A 25,517-nucleotide genomic window follows, 5' to 3' on the forward strand; every position below is an offset into this window, starting at 1 on the left:
AAGCCTAGCCAGAGTGTGTTTGGCTTTCGCCACCCATTTTAAATGAATTTTGCTATGCCCTTTTTTGAGGTTAGTATACTGTGCCTCTGTCTAACAGTGACACAGAAGTGATACCCGGGGTAAACCTACTATCTCCCATCCACTCATCAAGATTCCTCTTGAAGAGAGTCAATGAGGCACTCTGCCTAACTTGGACTGGGATTTTATTCCAGAGTGAAGGGAGCCTCTGAGTTATGAATCTGTCCCTCCAGCATGTCCTATTTATTTCAGTGCTGAGGCCGAGCATGTAGCTTGAAGGGATTTGGATTTTCTGAGGTGCAGCATGTCCATTAATTCCGGGTTGGACATGGCTTTATACGTCAGGCACAGATCGCCTCTGAGCAGGTGGTATGCCACTGAGTAGAGCTGGAGTTTCTTTAACTGGGCAGCATATGGCATCTGTTTGAGCCCTTTGATCCTCTTGGTGAGATACTTTTGGGGTCTTTCCAGTTGCTGCAGGTGTCTGGTAAGGTACATCCCAAAAAGGGCATTGTACTCAATTATGGGCCTGATGAGGGATGAGTAAAGAGGCACGATGACCTCCCCTGATCTAGATGTGAATCCCTTCATGATTAGGTGGGCTATATAACATGTTTTTCTAACCACTTTGGCTACATGGTTGTCAAATGAGAGATTGCTATCAACTCGGGTCCCCAGGTCCCCAATTACTTATTCTGTACTTAATGAATTACCACCTATGTGGTAATTTGTGGGCACTTTGTTTTTGCCAAAGGGGAGGACTATACACTTTTTGGCATTTAGCTTGAGGCCATGGCTCTGGCACCAGTTGTCTGTTTCTATGAGGCCCTTTTGTAGGATGCTTGTGTCAGCTGGAGAGTCAATTATGGTGCCCAGTTTGCAGTAATCTGCGAACTTGGTCAGCCACAGTCCTTTTGTGTTAGCCTGTACCTCCGAGAAATATATACCAAACAAGAGAGGTCCCAGGACTGTGCCTTGTGGGATGCCACTTGTAACTGGTTTGGAGTCTGACATGGCTCCAGCAATTCTAACCATGTGGGTTCTGTCCTTGAGCCAGTTTGCAATCCATCTAGTGACACAGGGGTTTATATTTAAGCTGGTGAGCTTATCTATAATGCCAGAGTGGGGTATTGTATCGAAGGCTTTTGCAAGGTCCAGGTAGGCTGTGTGGACCACCTTCCCCTCGTCAATGGCCTTGGTAACTGTTTCAAAGAAATTGACCAGGTTTAAGAGGCAGGATCTGCCCTTAACGAAGCTGAACTGGGTAGGATCCAGTGTTTGTAGGTCCCCAATATCTTTATTTATGAGGTACATGATGATCCTTTCCATAGCTTTGCAGACCAAGCTAGTCAGGCTTATGGGGCGATAGTTTCCAGGATCCGTTGAGGCACCACCTTTGTGGAGAGGGACCACTGTTGCTGTACGCCACTCTTTGGGTACATATCCTGTAGTAAGGCTGATATTGAACAGTAGTTTTATATTTGGGTTTAGTTCTTCTTGGAGTTCATGTAGGACGCAGCCCAGGACAATGTCTGGTCCCATTGATGCTGTGTTTTTTGCTTTGGAGAGGGCAGCTCTTACCTCAGCATCAGGGGGCAGCACTCTGCTGGGATAGATATTTGCCCTTTTGGTGGGGAAGGGGGGGAGAAGTTTGCACTGAACCTGTCAGCTAGGATGTTGGCAATGTCTGTGGGTTCTGTGTATTTTTTGTCATTTTGGACCAATTCTGAGCATATCTGGGAATTCCCACCCAGGTTCCTAACATAACTAAAGAAAGCCTTGTGATTATCCTTAGTGTCCTGTGCAATTTTTCTCTTGAAGCTGGCCTTAGACGATTTTATGAGTGCCCATAGTTTTTTGCTAATACTGATCAGAGATGCCTTCCCTTTTTGGGATTTTGCTCTATCATGTAGTAGCTTCCTCCTTCTATTGTATAATTTGTTTATGGCTGGGGTCCACCAGACAGGACGCCTAACTTTGGAGGATTGGGTCTTGGTTTTATTTGGGATCGCATGATCCATGCATTCCTGAAGGTGTTCATAGAATGCTTTTATAAAGATTCTGCGGTCTGATTATCATTGTAAACATCTTTAAGGAGGAAGTTAATACTAAGAGGCAACATAAAGAATTTTTCATTTTTAGGAAAAAAGGATTTTATGTTTAATAATAAGAATGACCTAGGGGGTGTGAGAGGATTTGGCAGAGCTATGATCCTTCCTTACAACATTGATTCTTCTTTACTTTATTTCTTTATTTCTTTATTTTATATTTGTTTACCAGTAAAGTCCGACTGGACACGTCCTTTTTCAGTGGAGGCCCGAGGACAAAAGCTCCACATAGAACATAATATATAATACATACAATTTAACATCATTTGCTGTAGAATTTATGTTACAAAAGACGTTGCACATAAAATCTAAGATATTTTTACCTGTAATGATGAACAGTTTCAACAACTAGGTTCTACACCAAAAGTTGTTTATAGGAAAGATGTATGTTTTAAGAATTTATTTGAAAGACATCAGGTCTTTAGTATGTGTCAAGGTGTAAGAACATGTAGACATTGTACACAATGTAAATACATGCTAGAAGGTGCAAGATTTTACATTGAAGGATTTGGGGACATATATATTAAGTAAAGACATTTGGCCAGATTCAGGAAGGCTTACACGGAGTTCAAGAGTAGTGTAAGCCTCCTGATTCAGGAACAGCCCAAATCTCCGTGTAAGAGACAGCTAACATGTCTCTTACACGGACTGGGCGTGGAAATGCTCAATACCTCATTTGCAGCTCAAAGATATGCAAATGAGGTATCTGAGCGATCCACGAAGCAGAAACCAGTCCGTGTAACGGATGTGTTAGCTGCAGAAATGTACTCAGCTGACAACTGAGTACATTTCTGCAAAATTAAAAACGGAGCTATGTCAGCTCCAAATAAAGGGTGCATATGTTGCATTAAGCATGCCAATGGCCAAATATGTGGCCATTGGCATGAAAACTGTTGCAAAAATAAGTTATATAACTTTTTTTTTCACGAGATTTTTGTTTAACTGCAGCGCACACCGCAAACGGGTGCGCTACCTAAAACTGAAAACCGAAGCTTATAAGCCCACAATTGTGGGATTTATGTATTACATTGAATGTCAATGGAGGGACTTGCAGACCAAAACAATATGGCCTCCGTTTACTGGTTGTCAAGGGGGGGAAGCTCCGTGTAAGACATGTAACTAGTCATTACTAGGCAATCCTATGTAAATGAGGGTTACAATACTGAATCACACTGTCACATAGGTAATGAGCACTGTCTGAGTAGTGTAAGAGTTAGAGAAGGGGGAGGAACAGAGTAAGAGGTAGGTGACATCATGGGGGGGAATGATATCAATAAATGTACCAGATTGGAGGGCAATGTAAGGTAACAGATGACAGACAAACATCAGGGAGGGAGGTGTGTCCCAACAGAACACTAGGAAAGTGAAGAAATTGAGGGTATACGCTATCCCTACACTCAAAGTTTCTTGAAATACGTGCATGCGCACGTGTGCGCGCGTGTAAGGCAGGTTCAACATGTGGGAGCGTGTTTACAACGGTTTGCGCGGGCGTGCACGTGTGTAAGGCAGTGTGCGCGCGGTTTAGCATGAATCAGCCTAGTTCACACCGTGTAAGGATGTGTGCGCGCGTGTAACACCGTGTAGGGATGTGTGCGCGCGTTTAAGTGACTGTGAGCGTGTTTAAGCTGGTGTGCACATTGCTCCCCCTCACGAAACAGAAAGGAAACAGGAAACAACTAAAATCCAGGGAAACTGCCAGAAGATACTACTGGAGTTAATTGGTGGAAACAATTAGAAGCAGGCAATTACACAGGCAGACTAGAAGCCCAACCCAGCACTTAAAACACTGCAAAGAGCAGTGCAGGCTGTTTCTCACAACAGATACTGCCAGAAACTAAGCTATCAGAATTGAAAACTGAAAAAAGCTGAACTCAGAGCAGAAATGCTAGGGGCTGCCACAGCTATTATAATCAGGCATAGGCGAATTGCTGAGGGTGGTGACAATGCAGATGCTGACAGACAACCCAGAGTGAGGAGAAGGAGAAGAGTATACAGGCCCAGGGTCACCTACCATGGGTTACATGAGCTGGAGATAGTAGAGCGCTATAGAGTGGACAGAGAGCTCCTGCAGCAGATTGTTGAGCTGTGCAGGCCACGCCTCACACACAGAACCAACAGAGGGGAACCCATCCCAGTGGAAACCAAGGTATGTGTTGGCCTAAGAATACTAGCAACAGGTACCTTCCAGAGACCAACTGGCGATATGATGGGGATATCACAGGCATCAGCCTCCAGGGTACTACACCAGTTTCTGGATGCCATGTCAGCACATGTTGGTGATCATGTATATTTCCCCAATGCCCGTGAGGTATTGGCTAGCAATATGCGTCTCTTCCAGCAAATAGCGGAATACCCTGAGGTACTGGGTGCTATAGACTGCACGCACATACGCATCAAAGCACCAGCAGGAGAGCGGGGTAGAGCCTACATAAGGGATACCCCTCCATCAACTGCCAGGTCGTGTGTGATGCCCAGGGCATAATAATGAATGTGTGTGCTGGCTGCCCTGGGAGCTACCACGATTCCCATATCTGGCATCTGACGCAGCTGTACCAATCATTTGCCAATGGGGACTTCCCACACGGACACCTAGTGGGGGATGCAGGTTATGCACTTGAGCCGTGGCTGATGACACCCATCAGAAATGCACACACACCTGAACAGGAACGCCATAATGAGGCACACGCACAAACACGTAATATCATAGAGCGTGTGTTTGGGCTGCTCAAGTCATGGTTCCGGTGTCTGGACACATCTGGTGGAGCCTTGCAGTACACACCAACTACATGTACCCAAATGATCATGACGTGCTATGCTACATAATATGATCCTGCGGAAACAGCTGCAGCAGGACCAGCACAGGGCTGGGCCAAACATCCCCCACCATTGCCAAGGCCACCACAGGCAGGGGGTGACTCGGAGGAGGAACAACCTGACCTTGTCCCAGTAGGCAGAAGGAGGCATGCCCAGTATGCCCTGGCCTTGGCAAAGAGGCAACGCATAGCACATACGCTTGGTCAGTAGGAACACTGGGACTGATACCCGCTCTGACTCACTCATACAGTAACAGGGATGCCTAACATGACACAACCTGCTTCCAAACATGTACAGGGAGTGTAGTATGTGTATCCGACAGAGGTGGCCCTGCAGCACCACCTGAGGCATTAATGCCATGTGTTATGTAATGTAATATCATGTACCATATGCACACCTGAGGACCCCAACTAACATCCACCCTCAAGAATCATAAACCACAAAAACACAAACCCATCTCATGGGTACCACAATGGATAGGAACCTAGATGTAATGCTACCCAATGCCAGAAGTATAAACATCAAGATGTGTGCAGTGTAAACACACACAGTATAGAGAATGTAGATATCAGTGCTGTAATAGAAAACAGGGTCAAAGCCCACATCAGCACCCTGACACTACCAGGTCACATGTCATACAGTGATGTACATGTGCAAAAACATGGAACAAGATACAAAATGAGGGTGACTAGCAATAAATAGCATGGATAACCACACACCCATGTTTGTACCACAACAAGAAGCAACATGGAATAGCCATGGTCAAAACCAATGGCTAAAACGACTACTACTATATAGCTTGCTGCAGACCACTGTCCTAATAGCAGGAACTGCCCCAGGCCTATGTTCATAGGTTCATAGGTTCATACTAGGCTATCTGCCCTAGGGCATTAATAAGCCTAGCCCAGAGTTTTGTGGCTTCTGCCACCCCTTCAAGTTGATGGATAATATGCCCATTATTTTGCTGTGCCTCTGTCAAGCAGTGATACTGAGGTTATCCCTGGGGTATACCTGCAATCTCCCATCCATTGGTCAAGATCTCACTTGAACAAAGCCAGTGAGGTGCTCAGCCTCACATGTACCAGGATGTTGTTCCACAGCATAGGGACTCTCTGGGTGATGAATCTGTCCCTCCAGCACATCCTATTAATATCTGTGTTGAGGTTTAGGTCTCCTGCCCTTGTAGTTCTGATGGATGTAGAGGTCTTGAGGTGAAGCATGTTCAATAATTCTGGGTTGGACATAGCCTTGTATGTCAGGCACAGGTCACCTCTGAGCAGACGGTAAGTGACTGAATACAGCTGGAATTCCGTCAGTCGGGCAGCATAAGAAATATGTTTGAGACCCTTTCACTCCCTGTTGAGGACTCTGTGGGCCCATCCAATTGCCTCAGGTGTTGGGTCAGATACATTCTGAATGGGGCATTGTATGCAATCATTGGTCTGATGAGTGATGCGTACAGGGGAACAATGACCTCCCTTGATCTAGATGTGAATCCCTGCATGATGAGGTGGCCAATGTAGAAGGCCTTCCAAACTACCCTGGCAATGTGAGTGTCAAACAAAAGGTTACTGTCAACCTGGGTGCCCAGGTCCCTGATAACCTCCTCTGTGCTTAGAGGATTGCCACCTAGATGGGAAGTAGTGGTAACCTTGTTCTTCCTGAAGGGTATGGCTATGCATTGTTTAGTGTTTAATGTAAGGCCATGGCTGTGGCACCAGTTATCTGTGTCTATGAGACCCTTCTGAAGGATGTCTGTGTCAGATGGGTTTCCAACTATGCTTCCCAGTTTGCAGTCATCTTCAAACTTTGTCAGCCATAATCCTCCTGTGTTTGCTCGTACTTCTGAAAAGTAGATGCTGAACAAATGTGGGCCCAGGACTGAGCCCTGTGGGACACCACTTGTGACAGCTCTGGAGTGTGACATGGCACCAGCAACGTTGACCCTGTGTGTTCCATCACTTAGCTAGTTTGCAACCCATGCTGTGATGTATGGGTTCACAATTAAGCTGTTGATGTTTTCAATGATACCTGAGTGGGGTATTGTGTCGAAAGCCTCTGCCAGGTCAAGGTAGGCTGTGTGGACTGCCTTGCCCACGTCAATGGCCTGGGTGACTGTTTTGAAAAAGTCAACCAAGTTTAAAAGGCATGATCTGCCCTTGACAAAGCCAAACTGGATTGGATCCAATGTCTGCAAGTCCCCTATGTCTTCATTTATAATTCCCATTATGATCCTCTCCATAGCTTAGCAGAACAGGCTTGTCAAGCTGATGGGATGGTAGTTTCGGGTTGGTGGAGGCACCTCCTTTGTGAAGTGGGTCCACCATTGCCGTATGCCACTCCTTGGGCACATATCCTGAGGTGAGGCTAAGATTAAACAGCTGCCCTAACTGCGGGTGTAATTACTCATTGAGTTCATGGAGCACACAACTGGGGACACTATCTGGTCCCATGGATAAAGTGTTTTCTGCCTTGGATAGAGCAGTTCCCACCCCAGCATTGGAGATGTTTGGGGCTACAATCCTCTGGTGTAGATACCCCTCCAGTTGGGGAGGGGAGAAATCTGCAATGAACCTGTCAGCCAGTATGTTGGCAATGTCTGTAGGTGCAGTGATATCTACATCATTCCGAACTAATTCTGAGCATATCTGGGAGTTCCCTCCCAGGTTTCAAACATAGGCAAAAAAGGCCTCATGATTGTCCCTTGAGTCCTGAGTGGGTTTACTCTCAAAACTTGCCTCGGATGATTGTATGGGGGAACCCAGTGTTTTACTCACAATGAGCAGGGGCGTCTTCCCTCCTACAGATTACGCTCTATCTTGTAGTAGCTCCTTCCTTGTGTTGTAGAGCTTGTTTATGGCTAGGGTCCACCAGACTGGATGCTTGCCTGTGGTACAAAGAGTCTTTGTTTTGTTTGGGATTGCCTGATCCATGCAGTCCTGGAGGTGCTGGTAGAAGGCATTTCTAAGTGATACAGTGGCTTGGGTAATGGTGTCTGCTGGCTTGGGGGCCTTGAAAGAGACCACACCAGTCCTTAGAAATGTGAAGTCGGCATTTGAGAAGGTCTGCACTGTTTGTTTTTCCATCTGGGGTGTGGGAGAGTAGTCCATGATCTGATCTCACCAATGATGGGTATACTTCTGGTGTTGAACAGTGTGACCCCATGTTCGTGATGATGAGTTCTAGTATGTCGCCTCCACTTGAGGGGATTGGGACCAGTTGCTCCATGGCATTTCAGTGTATGAACTCTTGGAACCTTTGTGTTAGAATGTTGTGGCATGATTAGTGATCCCAGTCTATATGTGGATAGTTGGAATCACCCAGTAGGATGGTGTTTGGAGATACATTTATCCCCTTCAGTGTTTGCAGGATAGCTGTGTGAGGTACCTGAGTTTGAGAGGGTGGCATGTAACATGCTACAAACTGCAGAGCAGTCTTGCCTACGGTCACTGGCACCTGGATGGTCTCCAATGCATCGTGTGTTGCCACCAACAATGAGGTGAGGGTGTCCTTGATGAATATGGTCACCCACCATCCTTCCTGGTGTTGTCCGGATGCTGGAGCCGGAATGCATGATATGAGGTAACACCTGATAGTGCCGGGGTGCTGTCAGAAGCTGTGAACCAGGTTTCAGGCACAGCACAGACATCAATGTGCTACATACTGAGAAGGGCATAGAGTGTGTGCAGCTTGAGGTTGAGACCTCTGGCATTGAGCAGCAGTACCCTTAGTGTCTTTCCTTTACTGTGTTCTAGGGTGGTAGGTGTAGAATCTGAATCTTGCATAAAAAAGGCACAATGGGGGTGGCAAGAGCATCATCCAACCGAAGCCCCGGGGTGACAGGTGCAAGCTGTCCCTTGCAAATCACCGTGGCCTGTCCAGCATGTCATCCCAGGCAGACAGACATTGGCCCCCCTTTGAATGACACCATAGTCTAAGCAAAATATTACAGCTGATCATCTTGTCTCTGTTTATGTGGCATCATACGTGGTGAAGGTAGGATACTGCTGAAGGTCAGGGTCATACCTGCCTGGCCTACATAATCAGATGGATCCTCTATGTCTCTTTCCATGTAGTCCAGGGAGGTGCATCCCAGGTCGTTCACACCAGCATGGATAATGACTAGGTCAGACCTGTACTTGCAGTTGAGTGACCTGAGTGCTTGCATTATGTGATGGATTCCAGTGCCCGATAGGCAGCTTACTGTGACCTCCTCCGTACCCGATCTGGTGAGCGGGACGTCAGTGTGTCTGACTATGGAGTCACCTATGACAAGTGTGTCTGGCATTGTGTTTGGCCTTAAGGGCTGTGACTGTTTGGCACACCGACTCTGTGGTCAATGTGTTGCATGTGCTGTGCCCTGTGGAGGCAGTTGTATGAGTGTCTGCTGTGGTGGCCACTGCCATTCTGGTAGAATTCTGATCAGAGCCTCCGAGAGTGTCTCTGTGTGTCTATGTGTATGAACTTAAGTTGTGATAGTGCCATGTGAGACTGGATTTGTGATGTGTGTGTGGTTACCTTCACCTTCTCTCTGGTCTGTTTAGTCCTATGTTGTGAGAGCTCAGCCTCCACTTTGGCTATATAGTTGCATCTCTCACATGTATGTGTGTTTTATGGCAGAAGGAGAGGGTTGTCAGTGTACATGAGGCAAGTGTAACATTGCCTCAATATTCCCAGGTTCACCAGCTGAGCAGGAGAGGACACTAGCAACTGATCTCTAGACATGCTAGAAGGAATAGACAAAACAATGTTGGAATACAGGGAGATATCAAGCCCCCCAAACCACATCATACTGTTTGATTGACAATAGCTACACATACACCGGTATTTCATAGTGTCATAGTCTACTACTATGCTATCTGCCCTAGTGCATGTATAAGCCTAGCCATAGTGATGTGGCTATTGCCACCCCTTATACTGGTAATAAGTGTACAGAATAGATTCTGAAGATTGTGCCTCTGACTTAGTAGTGACACAGTATGACCCCCTTACGTAATTGAATAACATGACTGTGCCTCTGTCTAGTCTGTGCCTCCGTCTCATATGCAGTTGTCCAGATGTCTCCTGAAGAGAGTCAGTGAGGGACTCTGTCAAACATGGACTGGGATACTCTGCTAGAGTGTGAGATGCCTCTGATTTATGACTCTGTCCCTCCAGCATGTCCTATACATGTACGTGCTGAGGTTCAAATCCTCAGCTCTCATGGCTCTGGTGGATTTGGATTGCTTGCAGTGGAGCATGTCCCCCAAATCCTGATTGGACATGGTCTTGTATGTCAGGCATAGGTCACCTGTACGTATGCGGTATGACACTGAACAAAGCTGGATTTCCTCTATTCTGGAAGCATATGACATGTGTTGAAGAACCCTGATCTTCATGGTAGGTACTTTTGGGGTGTCTCCAGCTGTTGCAATTGCTGGGCGAGGTACATACCATATGGGGCTTTGTATTCAATCATGGGCCTGATAAGGGATAAGGATAGTGGAACAATGACCTCCTATGATCTTGATGGAAAACCCTCCATGATAAGGTGGACAAGATAGAAAGTCTTCCTAACCACTTTGGCAACAGGGGTGTCAAAAGAAATGTCACTATCTACATGTGTCCCCAGGTGTCTGATTTGTTGTCTGTGCTCAGTGGGTTGCTGTCTATGTATTGATCTGTGGGTACTTTGTTCCTCCCAAAGGGGATGAATACACATCAGTTGCATTCAGTTTCAGGCCATGCGTCTGGCACCAGCTATCCGCCTTTGTGACGGCATTCTGTAGTATTTGTGTGCCGGCTGATGTATTCACTATGGTGCCTAGGTTGCAGTCATCTGCAAACTTTGTCAGCCACAACCCCTATGTTTGCTTTCACATCTGAAAAGTAAATACCAATTAAGAGGGTCCCAGGACACATCCTTGTGGGACACCACCTGTGACTGGCTTCGAATCTGACAAGGCACCTGCAATGTTGACTTTATGGGTTCTGTTTCTTAGCCATTTTGCAACCTATCCTGCGACATATGCTGTTATATGTCAGCTGTTGAGCTTGGCTATGATGCCTGAGTGTGGTATTGTGTCACAGGCCTTAGCCAAGTGCAGGTAGGCTGTGTGGACTGTGTAGCCCTCATCGATGGCCCTACTGACAGTTCATAGTAGTCAACTAGGTGCAAAAGGCAGGATCTGCCCTGTACAAAGCTGAACTAGGTGGGAACAAGGGTCCGTAGGTCAGTAATGTGTCTGTGTAAAAGCTCCATAATGACTCTACCCATATCTTTGCAGACAAGGCTGGTTAAGCTTGTGTGGTGGTAGTTGCCATGGTCTGTGGAGGCATCTCCTTTGTGGAGTGGGACCACTGTTGCCGTACGCCAGTGTTCAGGTACATATCCTGTAGCAAGACTAAGGTTAAATAGCAGTTGTATATACGGGTCCAGCCCCTTCTGGAGTTCACATAGCATGCAACTGGAGATACCAGCAGGTCCCATGGATGCTGTGTACTTGTCTTTGCTGAGTGTGGCTCTCACATGGACATCCAAGATGACATGAGGTTACATACAGCAGTGATAACTATCTTCTTTTGGGGGTGAGGGAGGGGGTAAATCGCACTGAAGCTGTCCACCGGAATGTTGCCAATATCTGTCAGGTCACTGGAATATATGTTGTTGTGTACCAACTCTGAGCATATCCGAGGGTTCACAACCAGGTGTCTGACATAACTGAAGAAATCAGTGTGGTTACCTTCATTGTCTTTGGTGATTTATGTCCCCAAGTTGACCTTGCATTTCTTTATGAGATAATGTAGCTTTCTACTAGTGCTGATCACAGCTGTCTTCCCTTTTGGAGATGTAGCTCTGTCTTGCATTAGTAACCCTCATCTGTCATACAGTTTGTTTATGGCTGGGGTCCACCAGACAGGACACTTTCCCTTTGTGTAGAGGGTCCTGTTTTTATTTGTGATTGCATGGTCCATGCTGTCTGACATCTAGCTAAGGGGAGGTCATTGTGGTTCTGCAGTTATCTTTCATCAGCATTAGAAATGACCACAACAGCCCCTGTGGGTGTACCTCATGCAGACACATCCAGCACCTGTAAAGTCCACAACAGTACCTCACCAGGAGTATGACAGAGCTGGAACACATGTAATGTGTAGTCTGATTAAACAGAGTGCAGCTCCACACACTGCCATGCTGTCCACCCAGATGCAAGCTGTGCCTGATGTAGAAAGCCATGTCCAAGCTGGAATCAATGCACATGCTGCACCTTGTACAATCTGAATGGCAGGGAGCTATGCACATGAGGGACCTGAACCCCAGCACTGACATATATAGGACAGGCTGTACTGCATTATCCAAAACACAGAAGCCACCCCCACACATGAGTAAACTACCAGTACAGGTTGTCCGTAGAGACACTCGTTGAGTCCCCTCAACAGGAATCCTAATGAGTGGATGGGAGATGGGAGGTTTACCCTGGGTATCAATGTTATTTCACAGGTAGACAGAGGCACAGTATACTAAACAAGACATATGTCATGGCAAACTTCACCTACAATGTGTTGATGGACAAACACACTCTCCGACTAGCATTAGAAATGGCCTAGGGCACATCAGTAGTGTTCGCCAATGTACTCCCATGTTGTGGAATACACTACTGATGTTGGATGAGGCTGTTGTAAGTAGTTCACATCTGAACATAATGCAACATGGTCAGATAGGTTCATAGGTACATAGGTTTATACTAGGCTATCTTCCTAAGGCAGGTATAAGCCTAGCACAGAGTTCATTGGCATACACCACTCCTTATATGGAAACAGTACTGTGCCCATTATTGTGTCATGCCTCTCTCCAGCAGTGACACCGTGATGATCCCCGGGTTAAATGTGTGACCTTCCATCCACAGGTCAAGATACCTCTTGAACACAGCCAGCAAGGTGCTCTGCCTCACATGGACCGGAATTGTATTACACAGCATAGGGAGTCTCTGGGTGATAACTGCATCCCTCCAACATGTCCAACATACATCCCTGCTAAGGTGTAAGTCACCTGCACTAGTGGTTCAGGTGGATCTGCCGATTCTGAGGTGGAGCATGTCCATTAATCCCTGTTTGGACATGGCCTCGCATGTCAGGCACGTCACCTCTAAGCAGACGGTATGTGAGTGAATAGAGTGGGAGTGTCTTCAATCTGGCAGCATATGACAGCTGTTGGGGTTCCTTGATCCTTTAGGTGGGGGACATTCAGGGTGTCTGCAACTGCTGCAGATGTTGGGTGACATACAGCCAGAATAGGGCATTCGACTTGATGACCGGTCTGATAAGTGAAGAGTACAGGGGAACAATGGCCCACTAGATCTGGATGTGAATCCCATCCTGATCAGGTGGGCAATGTAGAAGGTCTTTCTAGCCACTTTAGCAATGTGAGTCTCAGAAGAATGGCGACTGTCAACCTGGGTCCCCAGGTCCATGATAACCTTCTCTGTGCTTAGAGGATTGCCACCTATATGGTAGCTTGGGGTCACCTTGCTTCTCCTGAAGGGTATGTCTACACATGTTGTGCACTTTGACTTCAGGCCATGGCCCTGGCACCAGCTATCAGTTACTGTGAGTCCCTTCTGAAGGATATCCATGTGTGATGCACTGTCCACCATGGTGCCCAGTGTGCAGTCATCTGTAAACATTGTCAGCCAAAGTCCTCCCATGTTGGCCTGTACTTCTGGGAAGTACATGACAAACAATGGGGGCCAAGGACTGAGCCCTGTGTGACACCACCTGTGACCAGCCTGGAGTCTAATATAGTGCCAGCAACTCTAACCCTGTGGGTCCCGTCCTTAAGCCAGTTTGCAACCCATCTTGTGACATATGGGTTTACATTTCAGTTGTTAGGGTTTTCCACAATACCCGAGTGGGGTATTGTGTTGAAAGTGTTTGCAAGGCCAAGGTAGGCTGTATGGACTGCCTTTCCCCAACAATGGCCTAAGTGACCAATTTGAAGATGTCAACCCAGTACAAAAGGCATGATCTGCCCCTGACCAAGCCAAAATGGGATGGGTACAATGTCTGCATGTCCCCTATATCTTTGTTTATGAGCTCAATTATGATCCTCTCCATAGAGTTGCAGACTACACTTGTTAAGCATATGGGGCAGTAATTCCCAGGGTCTGTAGAGGCACTGCCTTTGTGCAGATGTGCACAACTGGACCCTAACCAGGCTGTTGTGCACACTATGGAAATGCAAAGCGGTGATAGGACTAAAGCCCAGGATACTGACCACCACAGTGAAAGTACTGAAACACTACACTATACAGTGCTACAGTGTTAGGTCAGTATGAACGGATGTTGACAATTGTGTGCAAAGTATCCCATGCAAAACCTGCAGGCACAGTATACTCCTGTTTTGTTCACACAAAAGCATTCGGAGAGTAACTACACAACATGGCACAGAACACACAACCATAAACTGGAGGTATTTGTTGAAGGTCACACTCATCCACAAATGTGATGGGCTGCAGAGTTCAACATATGTAAAGCCCACACTGGGCATGCTCACACACTTAGATAAATGAGACATCTTTCACACAACATGCCATGGGAAGGCTGAACTGGGCATGCTCACACACTTGGTCCAAATGTTACTCCTAGCAACTGTGAAAACACACCAGAGGATGCTCATTCCCCTTTCTAGACACTGATCATGTAAGCACCCTATAAGTATATCGGAGAAAAGGAATTGCTCAGTAACCCGAATAGCTCGCTCCGCTAATGCGTCCGTCTGTAGTGTCATAACATAGTTAGGTAGGGGTTTGAATCCAGCAGGTGGCAAGTGTGTGTAAAGGGGGGTACGTGTGTGTGTGAAGGGGGGTAAGTGTGTGTGTAAGTGTGTATGAAAGAAACGTCCCTTTTGGCAACTGGGAAAACACACCACAGAATGATCCTTCCACTTTCTAAACTCTGATGATGTCAGCACCCTATAAGTATATCAGGGGAAAGAAAACCTCCCAATAATGCGAATAGCGCGCTCTGCTAATGCGTCCGTATGTAGTGTCAAAACATAGTTAGGTAGGGGTTTGAATCCAGCAGGTGGCAAGTGTGTGTGTAAGTGTGTATGAAAGAAACATCCCTTTTGGCAACTGGGAAAACACACCACAGGATGATCCTTCCACTTTCTAAACTCTGATGATGTCAGCACCCTATAAGTATATCAGGGGAAAGAAAACCTCCCAGTAATGCGAATAGCGCGCTCTGCTAATGTGTCCATCTCTAGTGTCATAACATAGTTAGGTAGGGGTTTGAATCCAGCAGGTGGCAAGTGTGTGTGAAGGGGGGTAAGTGTGTATGAAAATAACATCCCTTTTGGCAACTGGGAAAACACACCACAGGATGATCCTTCCACTTTCTAAACTCTGATGATGTCAGCACCCTATAAGTATATCAGGGGAAAGGAAACCTCCCAGTAATGCAAAGAGCGCGCTCTGCTAATGCGTCTTTCTCTTGTGTCATAACATAGTTAGGTAGGGGTTTGAATCCAGCAGGTGGCAAGTGTGTGTGAAGGGGGGTAAGTGTGTATGAAAGTAATATCCCTTTTGGCAACTGGGAAAACACACCACAGGATGATCATTCCACTTTCTAAACTCTGATGATGTCAGCACCCTATAAGTATATCAGGGGACAGGAAACCTCCCAATAATGTGAATAGCGCGCTGTGCTAATGCGTCCATCCCTAGTGTCATAACATCGTTAGGTAGGGGTTTGAATCCAGCAGGTGGCAAGTGTGTGTAAAGGGGGGGTAAGTAAGTGTGTATGAAAGAAACATCCCTTTTGGCAACTGGGAAAACCCACCACAGGATGCACATACCCCTTTCTAAACTATATCACAATTATGTATGGCTTTTGATTACAGACATGCCACGTGTGTTTTGCACACACAGAATGCCCATGTGTGTGGGTTGTCACTCACAATAATGCATGACATTGATTAAACCAGTTATGGCAATGCACACATGATGTATGTGTGTACCAAATACACATATGTACCTGTGACCTTCAATAGTTACCATGTGTGATGCCTGCCACATGTGAATACATGGTATTTGCACAGAGTAACATTATGACCGTGGTCTTCTGTGCAGGTGCAGCATGTGGGATGTGTATATACAGTGTGAGATGTAGATGCTATCAGCCTAGTAGTGAGGGATGCACACCTGGTCTGGGGCATATAGTCTACATGTTGTTGATGTACAGGAGCTGCATGTTTTCACCTGTTGTGGGAGTGGTAAGACAGTATTCCATAGCAATGCAGTGACTGCATGCTAAGAACCATTCAGCTAGGGTGTTGTAGCTACACTAAGTCATTAGCATTCAGTAATTTGTCAGAATCCCTGGTGAGGGTCTGATGCCAACCAAGGTCAGGGGTCTACCAGCCTGTGTCACTTGCTCAGTGATCCCTTCCATGTTCCCTATCATGTATCCCAGTGAGGGACATCCCACATCAGCTGTGGTGGCATGGACAATGACTGAGTCATATGTGTCCATGCATCTGACTGACTTGTATGTTTGTGTTATGTGGTGAACCATAGTGCCCCATGAGCATATCACTGTGACCTACACCTTTTCCAGCCTGGTGAGCATTGTCTCACTGTACTGGACAATAAAGTACCTAACACAACTGCGGCAGTAGTGTTGTATAGCTGTACAGACTGTGCTTGTTTGACACACAGGATTTGTGTGCTATGTATTATGCGTGCTGTGTGCAGGCCTAATGTATGCCTGTGTGCCAGCTGCAGAGATGTCTGCCAGTCATGCAGGATGCTATCCTTAGGCTTCACAACTGACCTGTTGTGTTTCCATGCTTGTATTGCTGTCCGTGTAGGTCCACATCAGATTGGTATTGCTGTCACTGTAGTATTTCATGCCACCAGACAGGTTATGCCAGTACTGGGTTCAGAGTGCTTAGTCCACAGTTTGGCCATGTGTTTCCATCTCATACATGTGATGTACATCCATGGGTAGGGGATAGGGTTGACTGTGTACATGTGGCAGCTGTGACATTACTACATGACACACATATTCCACAACTGTACCATAGAGGTGACTGACAACTCACCTTTGCACATGCTACCATAGTATTGAGATTACATTGGTGATTAACAGCATATAGGGACAATGGTGATAAAGATACATAGGTCCATAGGTTCATACAGGGATGTCTGCCCAGGGCATGTATCCACCTAGCCAGAATGTGTGTGCCTTTCAACATGCATTGTGAATCTGTCTTGCTATGCCCTTTTCCAAGGTTAGTATACTGTGCCTCTGTCTCACAGTGACACATAAGTGATACCCAGGGTAACCCTACAATGTCACATCCTGTCATTAATATCACTCTTGAAGATAGTCACTGAGTCAGTCTGCCTAACCTCTATTGGGATAATATTCAGGAATGAAGGGAGCCTCTGAGTTGTGAATGTGCCCCTCCAGCATGTCCTGTGTATATCACTCCTGAGGTTCAAGTATTTCCAGCGTGTATCTTGGTGGGATCTGGATATTCTGAGATGCAGCATGGCCATTAACTGAGGGTATGACCTGGCCTTCTATGTCAGGCACAGATTGCCTATGCAGAGGCAGTATGTCACTGAGTAGAGCTGCTGTTACTTTAACCAGTCAGTATGTGGCATCTGTTTGAGCCCTTTGATCCCCTTGTCGCGGTACATATATGGTATCTCCAGTTGCTGCAGGTGTCTGGTAAGGTGCATGCCGACAGGTTCATCATAGTCAATTATGGGCATGATGAGGGATGAGTAAAGGGGCACAATGTCCACCCCTGATCTACATGTGGATCCCATGATGATGTGGCCCATATAACATGCTTACCTAACCACTTTGTCCATGTTGTTGTCAAATTGTAGAATGCTATCAACCTGTGTACCCCAAGGTCCATAATTCCTTTGTCTGCACTTAATGGATTAACACATATGTGGTACGTTGTGGTCACTCTGTGTTTGACAAAGGGGATGACTATACGCTTTCTGTCATTCACGTTGAGGCCATGGCTGTGGCACAAGTCGTGTGTTTGCAAGAGTCCCTTTTGGAAGGTGCGTGTGTTAGCTGGTGAGTTGATTATGGTGTCCGGTTTGCAGTCACCTGCGACTTGCTGAGCCACAGTACTTCCATGTTGGCCTGTACCTATGATAAATATATAATGAAGATGACAGCTCCCAGGGCTGTGCCGTGTGGGACACCACTTGTACCAGGTTGGAGGCTGACATGGCTCCAGCAATTCTACCATGTGTGTTCTGCCCTTGAGCCACTGTGCAATACCCATAGTGACATAGGGGTTAATATGTACACTGGTGAGCTTCCCTAGAATGCACGACTGGGGTATTGTATCCAAGGCTTATGCAAGGTTCAGGTAGGCTGTGTAGACCTCCTTCCCCTTGACAGTGGGCTTGGTGACTGTTTCAAAGAAATCAAACTGGTTGGTGAGGCAGGATCTGCCATTGACAAAGCCAAACTGTGTATGGTGACATGTCTGTAGGTCCACAATATCTAGATATGTGAGGTTCATGATGATCCTTGCCATAGCTTTGCAGACAAAGCTAGTCAGACATATGGGTCGAGTAGTGTCCAGGATCCGTGAAGGCACCACCTGAATGTTGAGGGACCACTGTTGCTGTATGCTACTCTCTGGCCACATATTGTGTATTAAGGCTGGGATTGAACAGTGGTGTTATGTCTGGGTGTAGCTCTTCTTGTGGTTCATGTAGGACACAGCCTGGGACACTGTCTGGTCCCATTGATGCAGTGTTTATTGCTTTGGGAAGGGCATCTCTTACCTGAGCATCTGCGATGTCAGGGGGGGCAGCACTGTGCCGCGAGACATATTTGCCCTTTTGGTGTGGTGGGGGGAGAAGGCAGCATTGAACCTGCCCACTAGGATGATGACAATGTCTGCATGTTTTGTATTTTGTGTGACATCTTGGATTACCTCTGAGCATATCTGGGTAGTAACACCCAGGTTACTAACATAACTACAGGCAGCCTTGTGATTATCCTCAGTGGCTTGTGGAACCCTCTCTCAAAGATGGCCTTAGACAATCATATGGGTGCCTGTAGTTGTCTTCCAATACTCATCAGTGGTGCCTTCACATTTTGGGAGGTTGTTGTATCATGTAGTGGCGTCATCCTTCTATTGTATAGTGTGTTTATGGCTGGTGTCCGCACCCAGGACATCTGCCTTTGAAGAATTGGGTCATGCTTTCATATGTGGCTTCATGATCCATGCATTCCTGAATGTGTCCATAGAATGCCTTTATACAGGTATCTGCAGTCTGGTCCATATTGTCAACAGGCCTTGGGCCTTTGAAGGTTTCCACATCATTTATGAGGGGTGTGAACTTGCTTGACATGAGCTGTTGACAGACGTGCCACCCTCCAGACAGAGCAAGGTGAGGGTCACAGTTAGCTACTTGTCGGGTGATAGCATGTGCCACATAACACAGGCACACAGGTCACTCCACAGCAAGTACAGCTATGAGGCAGACATTGTCCATGCTGGTGCAAACAACCTGAGACGTACCTCCCTGGACCACATGGCAAGAGACACAGACCAGCTCTTACAGCACCCTCTCAAACTCAGGACTCCCACACAGCCTTCATGCTGACACAGGACAGTTTAGATTACTCTGCAAACACCATCATACTGGGTGACGTCAGCTACCCAAACATAGACTGTGAACATTACACAAGCCACAATACCCAAGCTCTAGGGTTCCCATAGATCAGACATTCTTTGGCTATGGAACAGGTAACCGACCTTCCCACAAGAGGGGCAGATATACTAGACCTGATCATCACAACCATGAGTACAAACTGCTCACCACTGGGAGTATATCCCTCATTGTTGCAATCAAACCATATACTCATCACACTGGAGTTCTGGATCTCCCACATATGCAAACCTCAAACACATCGATGTGTGTGTTGGAAATGTCCCTATTAGCAACTGTGACAGTACAGTACAGGATGCAGATTCCCCTTTTGAAACACTGATGATGTCAGGACTGTATAACTATATTACCTGTAGCAAAGTCCTCCAGTAATTCGCATAGCGCGCTCTGCTAATGCGTCTTTCTCCAGTGTCATAACGTAGTTAGGTAGGGCTTTGAATCCTGCAAAAGGAATGTATGTGTGTTAGTATGAGTGGGGTTTATGTGTGTGCACTATGCAGGGAGGGTTAACTGCCTTTTGACAACTGGGAGAACACACTACAGGGTGCACATCCCTCCTCCTACACACAGATGATGTCAGCACCCTCTAAGTACAGCGTTAGTAAGGATTTCTCCAATTGCTGCAAATAGCTCGCTCTGCTAATGTGTCTGTTTCTACTGTCATAATACAGTTAGGTATGGGTTTGAATCTTGCAAATGGAAAGTATGTGTTTTACTGTTGGTGGGGTTAGTGTGTGTGCACAATGATGGGGTGGGATGTAGCTTTTGCCACATGGGGCTATGCACTGCAGGGTGGTCATTACCCTTCACAAGCAGTGATGTTGATAGCACCCTATACAAACAAAACTACAAAAGAGAAGGTGGTGGTACCAATAACACATGTAAGGTAACACTTCTTCAAGTAATGTCCACAAAACGGAGTAGGATAATCAAACAATTCTTTTATTCTATACAGACAACATGACAACAGACAACTGCCAGTACTCAGTATAGTGTTACATGCTACTGTAACATGCACATGTACCCAAATATACCTAGATAGTGCTCTGAAGCCTGAATGTGGCAAGTGTGTGGATGTGGGATGTGTCTGTGTGTGCATTTCCATATGGGAAACATGTTTGATGTGGCAATCAGGGTACTACAGTACCTGATGCACATTACATCTTTCAACCGATGAGGTTGCCTGCACCCTGTGAGTACAGGTAGAGAAGGGGACGCCAGTAGTAAACAACATAGTGCACTTCTCAAATGTGTACCTGTCATGTATCAACAGCTACTCATGTAGGGTGATAAATAATGGGAATGGCAGGTGAGCGTGTGCATGTGTGTGGGTAGCAGGGTGTGTATAAATGCATGTGTGACAGAACAGTTACATATAGCTGAATCTACATAACAGCACAAGATGCATTGCCATAGTCAATGTTAGCATGTGATGGTGTGCAGCTGGTACACTTTGGTAAGTAGTATGGGTGCATATAACAATTGAGGACAGTCAGACAGTTACTGCAGCAGGACTGCTGGGATATACACACAATTATACTGGAACAGTGAACAGTTACCAACATGTTACTACTTATACACATCTATGTAGTCACCCTGTGCATCAGCAACGTGTTTACCTTTACCTGCACCGATGTTGTAGTATGCAGGAGGTGGCACAGTGTCATCATATGCACAGGGTGTGGGTTAGGTATGCCCAAGCCAGCCACTGGTAATGCCAATTGACATGTGTGTGTATGTGTGTTTGTGAGGGGCAGCAGTACAGGGTGGAGCGGTGTTGGTGCAGTGTGTGTGTGTAAGTGTTTGCCCTAGGTGTTAGGTTTCTGCATGTGTGTAAGCACACACACAGTCCCACATAATGGCTGCCATGTACAGGGTTTTGTGGACAGCCACAGACTGCACCTGTCAGGTCATCCAGATCAGTGTCTCTGGGCACGGACACGGTACCTGTGCCTGGCAGGGGTGCTACGGGCCGTATCCGGTACTAACCCAGACTGGGTACTGTCATCGGAAGCAGGGGTGTGTTGACTGGACACAGTTCCCTGTTGGGACTGTCCAGAGCCACGTGCACGTGGTCTCCTGGGGCGTCTTGATGACAGCACAGACCCAGCATTGCTGGGGCTGGTGCTGGCACTTGAGGTGCGTGAGTGGGCCTGTTGTCATCCGCGGCCACTGCCAGCTGGTGCTGTTGCTGGCATACGGCCACGTCGATGTCGCAAACGCACACCATCGCCCTGGCCCATGGACATCTGGTTGTGGAGCAGCTGTTCTATGCCCCCACAACGTCTGTCAATGACATCTGTGAAGTTGCGGATAGCATTCGCAATGTCACGCATGCCATCTGTCATGGCTGTGCGACATTCTCTCAGCTCCCTCAGACCCTGTCTGGTGTACCTTTCCATACGTGCCTGTGCCTGCATGACAGTTCGAAACATAGTGGAGGTTGACATACCTCCTTGGGCACGTCGGCCAGAGGCAGTACGGCCACGGATGCCCCCACGAGAACCCATGGGCGACTGTCTGCGTGGTACCATGGAGGCCCCTGCTCATGGCTGCCTTGTGTGAATGCATGTACCACAGGTACCACATTACCCTGATCTATGCCCACTGCAGACTGTCCATCACCTAGGGACAATGGTGACAAAGGATGTAACGGCAGGATGACTGTGTGCATTGACGGGGTTGAAAGCTGTGTACTGTCAATTGGCTGACCAATGGTGGACCCAGACACACCTTCCTGCACCATTACAGACATTTCATCATCATCAGTACCTGGGGCACAAGATTCAGGTTCCCTGCTGCAGGTCACCAGAGCAGCACCAGAACCTACAGGAGGAAAACATGGAACACAGATTACAGTCTCCATACATATTTGACAGAGATGCATTTCAATACTAATGCACACATTCAGAAATGGACACATGCACTCATGGACACTAACACACATGCACACTTGGGCACAGGCACGCTTGCACACATGCACACCCCACAGTAAACACACACATCAGTACCGTGTTACACTACTCAATCTACTACAACTGTATTACGGGTATTGTGAACACAGTCACCAGCAAGTCTACTACAGAGTTATACTACTATTCCTAGTTTTATTAATTGCTTTACAGATAATGTTAAAAAGACTCACCAGCATGTATGGCCTGCCTCGTTGCTAGATGGGAGGGACCTGGAAGTGTGAAGAAAGTAATGTCAGTGCGCACATGTGTGCCATTTGTTTTGCACATGATACAGTACAGTAGTACACTAGTTCCCTTATACACATCAGCTGCACATAATGTCTGTATATATATCATGATGACAGATACATACCACATGCACACCTTATGCGTGCATGAAGTAACAGTGTACAGAACAGTCATATGTACATACCAGGGGTTAACTCAAATCTCACCCTTACCTCTCTTCAAACGACACCTCAAACTGTACTTCCAAAACCACTGGCTTTGTTCTTCTTGGAGTAGAGGCTAACGTCCCTCTCCCTACCCTCTCTTTACCTTTAACCCCTCATTGTGCATAGAAACTAGCTTCTACCCTGTTTCTTTCACCGTGATGTCCTTCTATGCTCTGACCTACTTCTCCCATCCCTCCCACATCCTCTTGACTGTCTTCCTTCTTTTCCTCACTTCCCTTCTTGACTCCTGCCTCTTCCATATCATTGTATCTTTCATACTCCTTCTACTTCTCTACCCTTATGAGCCCTAACTATTATGTATCTGGCTTTTGCCTTATTGCATAACCGTTATGCTTTAGGTAGGATTGCTTTTAAACCAACGGTACATTGTGTATGACTCTAAACTGTTTGAGTTCCTTACATGTATGTTGATTTAGTTAACAGGCTGGTGTACAATTCTATCATGTTGGCTGTCTGTATTAACAACTTGTCTGTCTGCCTTTATTACGTTATGTGTGGAGCTTTTCTCCACAGGCCTCTACTGAAAATGGACATATATCCAGCTAGACTATCTGGGTCAACAAATGTAAGAGTAATAACAATAAATGAATATGGCATCTTACCTGCACGCCGGTGTCTTGCTGCTGTGTGGATCCAACCTCCATCATGATGCATGAGTGTTGCTGTTGTTGTTCTGGGGCTGGATCCACAACACTTAGCAGTAGCCCCTCCTGTCTGGTGAGGGGGATGTGGCCACCCCCACCTGTGGCAACCTGTTGCCTGCGGATATCTGCAGCAGCACGCTGGTGGACATTTCTTATCAAATCACTGCAGTGATGTCTCACCTGCTCATATGTCCTATCATGCATGCCAACATCATTTATCCTGATAACGAGGTTTTGCCACAGTGCAGACCTCTCCTGCTGATTCTGGGTGGTGCGTGAGAACAGGATGGCATAGTCACGCACCAGGCTCTGGTGAATCATGTCATCCTCTGCAGCAGAATATGATGGGTTCCTTTTTGGAGCCATGTCAAGCTGGAAAGGTACACAAACAGGTTATCAGCATAGTATCTCAACAATACATGGTACACATTCTATACAGGGAGTATTAACTTCTACTTATTACTGCTTGGTTAAAACTTGATTACAGTGTAGCTATCATTCTATGTCATTTGTACTAAGCACTTGGCCTTCAGACCAGTTGTTTTACATTAGGGAGGTTGGTGGCAAGCACTGTGGTGGCAGGACACATATCTTTCATCCATTGAAGTTGGGCACTGCTGATTGAGGGCCCAGTGTACAAGTGTATTAGTTCTGGTATGGGCAGTTGGCCTTCAGGCCAGTTATTTAACATTAACAAGGTTTGTGGTCTGCACTCGTGTGTGACAATAGGCTGTACTCTGCCATTCATAGCTGGGGACATCTGGTTTCAGGTTTATAGTGCCTGCATATCTGAGCTGTATCTTACTGACATTGCTACACCTTGTTTGCTGTAGCAACCACTACATCCAGGCCTCCTGGATCTACCTTTGTTTATATGCTTGTTATTTGTTAGCTTGTTATTTCACTGGTATGCTACTTCCACATAGTACACAGCTTGTCAACACGTCTGTGACTCACTACTGATATCTGCATTGCTTACTGTACGTATTTCCATGTTACACATGACAGCAAGTGACTGCTTCTCATTGTTGCATTTACTTAATTGTGACACATTGCACTTAGGTTACCTGGCACTTGCTCACTGATGCTTTTATATCAGTCAGCAGTTGTAGGTAATGTCAGTACACCCTCACTCCCCACTGGACCTTGTTTTCAATCATTAATTATTACAGAATTCAGAATAGTATTCTAGCATGTCCAGAGGTCAGCTGTCAGTTCCCTCCCCAGTCCAGCTGGTGAGTGTGGTACTCCAGAGACAATGTTGGAACAGATGCATGTACACAGACAACCCTCCTCCTAACAACAAATTCAAACTCATGTGAGTGATGCAACCATATACCAAACTGGAGGCTAGGCTCTGTCTACTCAATACCGCCATAACCAGTCAGGTGGCCAAGGAGACCACACACTACACTTCCAGTCTCACATAGACCTACCACAACAGCGGACCTAACACATGATCACACATGAACATACTTGTAGGCTCGGACCACAGCTATGCCTATGCAGCAGAGACCTCCTAAGCAGACATCCATGCAACCACTACCACGGAAACGAACATGTGCAACACATATCACACAAAGCCAATGTGCTGAACACTCACAGCCATTAACAGTAAACAACACACCTCATACACCTGTACTAGGTGCCTCTATCATCAGGCACACTAACATCACGTTCACCAGGCTTAATGAGGTGAGGGTCACGGTATGCAGCCTGTCGGCCACTATGACCTGCCACATAACACAAACACTCAGGTAACCCCAAGGCAAGTACAGGTATGACTCAGTCAATGTCCATG

This window comes from Protopterus annectens, chromosome 1.part2 (assembly GCF_019279795.1).
Source record: "Protopterus annectens isolate FY-2018-M chromosome 1.part2, PAN1.0, whole genome shotgun sequence".
In the NCBI taxonomy this organism is placed as follows: domain Eukaryota; kingdom Metazoa; phylum Chordata; order Ceratodontiformes; family Protopteridae; genus Protopterus; species Protopterus annectens.